Here is a 479-nt window from a genome sequence, read left to right on the forward strand (position 1 = left end):
AACTCAATGTTTAAAACTGTACCTTCTTCTTTTAAACCAAATGTTTTCAACACTTAAACATCATTTTTTAACACTTTTGACATATGTATATATATGTATATATGTATGTATGTATTTCTAGGTTTTAAAATATTAAGTTGATTTCTGAAATATCATATTGAGTTTTGTCTCGTCTTTGTTAACTATGCTTTTATGTTTCCCCTGAGCATGGGAAATAATCAAGATAGCCGTTAACACTGTTAAATTATATTATATACTGTATAAATCATCAAAGAAAGGTAAATACAATGTTCGAATAAAGGTGGTACATCGTGTAGCAACGAATTTTGTCCTGTAACTAAATACATTGTGTAATAAAATACTTTAGACGGGATTCGAACCTGCTGCGACCTCTCGCAAGACGAGTGTCATAATCATTAAACCACAGAGGCTTCACAGTTGAACAGATTCAAATAACCGTCAGCTACATTGTATTACAC

The sequence above is a fragment of the Anneissia japonica genome, unplaced genomic scaffold (genome assembly GCF_011630105.1).
Source record: "Anneissia japonica isolate Jap-2015-1 unplaced genomic scaffold, ASM1163010v1 scaffold288187_len55219_cov183, whole genome shotgun sequence".
Taxonomy (NCBI): domain Eukaryota; kingdom Metazoa; phylum Echinodermata; class Crinoidea; order Comatulida; family Comatulidae; genus Anneissia; species Anneissia japonica.